Source organism: Onychomys torridus, unplaced genomic scaffold, assembly GCF_903995425.1.
Source record: "Onychomys torridus unplaced genomic scaffold, mOncTor1.1, whole genome shotgun sequence".
NCBI classification, from domain to species: domain Eukaryota; kingdom Metazoa; phylum Chordata; class Mammalia; order Rodentia; family Cricetidae; genus Onychomys; species Onychomys torridus.
This window is the reverse complement of record NW_023412675.1, coordinates 8,203-10,175: the sequence shown is the minus strand read 5'-3', so window position 1 is coordinate 10,175 and position 1,973 is coordinate 8,203. Positions and strand designations below refer to the sequence as shown.

Below are 1,973 nucleotides of genomic sequence, written 5' to 3'. Positions count from 1 at the left end.
GATTTCTTGTGTTTAATATGTATATTTGGATATTATACCTTTATCAGATGAGAAATTTTTGTTTTATTTGTCTGATTTCTTGTGTTCAAGTTATATTTTTTGATAATAGACCTCTATCAGATGAGATTTTTTGTATTATTTATCTGACTTCTAGTGCTCAATGTGCGTATTTTGGATATAGTCCTTTACCAGGAGAGAACTATTTTTTTATTTAATTTCTTGTGTTAAATAAGTGTGTTTTTGGAGACCAGGGTAGGTCTGACCGCCCCTGCGGGACACAAGCCTACCACGCTTCCCTATTCTTAGCCCTTGTACAGCACGGGTTCCTAGGGATCCAGAAAGCCAGCGACTGGTGCCCTAGGAAATCCTGCAGCAATGCCCTGCGTGAGACCGGTGGAGGTGAGACCGTTCTCTTCCCACCGAACCCGGTTCCTCGTGGGCACTTTTCCTGTAGCTCCCAGAAACTTCTAGCAGGTGCCCGAGGGCTGACTGCAAGCTTGATGGATGGAGGCGCGCTGTCACGACTCATGCCCGCCTTGCCTGGAGTCGCTGGAACCTGCACTACCCAGTGGAGACCCGCATCCCCAGAACTGCTGCGCTGCAGCCGCTGCTGCAGATCTGGAGCAACTGAAGCCAGGGCCGGCTCAGCGGCCGTAGCACGCTGCCACGAGCGCGAATGCAACCGCGTGAAGCTGGTTAACTTGGGCTTCCAGGCGCGGCGGCAGCACGTGCCCAGGCGGCGCCAGCAAGAAGCTGAGTAAGGTGGAGATGCTGCGCTCCGCGGGAGAATGTGTTTGCGCCTCTTCATCCAGGGGGGGGCAGCTCAGAGCCTGGCTCCCCCGCTCCGCCTACTCATCAGAAGACAGCAGCTGAGAGGGAGAGCTGAGTCCCATGGAACCTGAGCTGCTGGACTTTTCCAGCTGGTTAGGGGGCTACTGAGTCCCAACCCCTCTAAGCCGCATCCCTGTTGTCTCCTGGTGGACAGACCCGCGCTTCTTGCCCACGGAGCCTGGACCTTCATCAGGTGAGAATTTTTGTTTTATCTAATTTTATATGTTCAGATCGATATTTTGGATATTTAACGTTTATCACCAGAGATTTTTTTGTTTTTCTGATTACTTTCCTTCAGTGTGTATATTTTTGATTTTAGACCTTTTTCAGATGAAAATTTTTTTATCTTATTTCTTATTTTCAATATGTATATTTTTGCTATAAGACATATATCAGATGACAATTGTATTATTAATCTGATTTCTAATGCTCAGTATGTATATGTTCAATATAGAAAGTCGTCAGGGAGAATATTTGTTTATTTTCTTTCTTGTATTCAATGTGTATATTTTTGGTATTAGACCTGTATCAGGTGTGAATTTTTGTTTTATTTATCTGATTTCTTGGGTTCAATATGTATATTTTTGATATTAGACCATTATCAGTTGAGAATTTTTTATCTAAGTTTGTATGTTCAATCACAATATTTTTGATATTTGACCTATATCACATGACAATTTTTGTTTTTTCTGATAACTTGTGTTCAGTATGTGTATTTTGCATATTTGACCTTTATCAGATATGAATTTTGTTTTATCTAATTTTGTATGTACAATATACTTATTTTGAATATAAACCATTATCAGGAGATAATCATTGTTTCCTTTCATTCCTTGTGTTCTATACATACATATATATATATTATACTCGGCATTTATCAGATGAGAATAGTTCTTTTAATTTCTTGTGCTCAATTAGTATGTTTTTCAAATTTGACATTTATCGCATGAGGATTTTCTTCTCTTTTTCTAATTTCTTGTGTTAAATATGTACATTATGGATATTAGAGCTTTATCAGGAGAGATTTTTTATCTTATTTAGTTTCTTGTGTTCAAAAATTATATTTTTGATTTTTGACCTTTATCACATGAGGATTTTGATTTCTTTTTCTGATTTCTTGTCCTAAATATGTATATTTTGGA

General features: G+C 39.7%; 1 pseudogene; it reads left to right on the top strand.

The window, feature by feature from the left end:
- Positions 1–251: 251 nt before the first annotated feature.
- Positions 252–939, top strand: LOC118575750 (annotated as a pseudogene).
- The last annotated feature ends 1,034 nt before the right edge of the window (positions 940–1,973 follow it).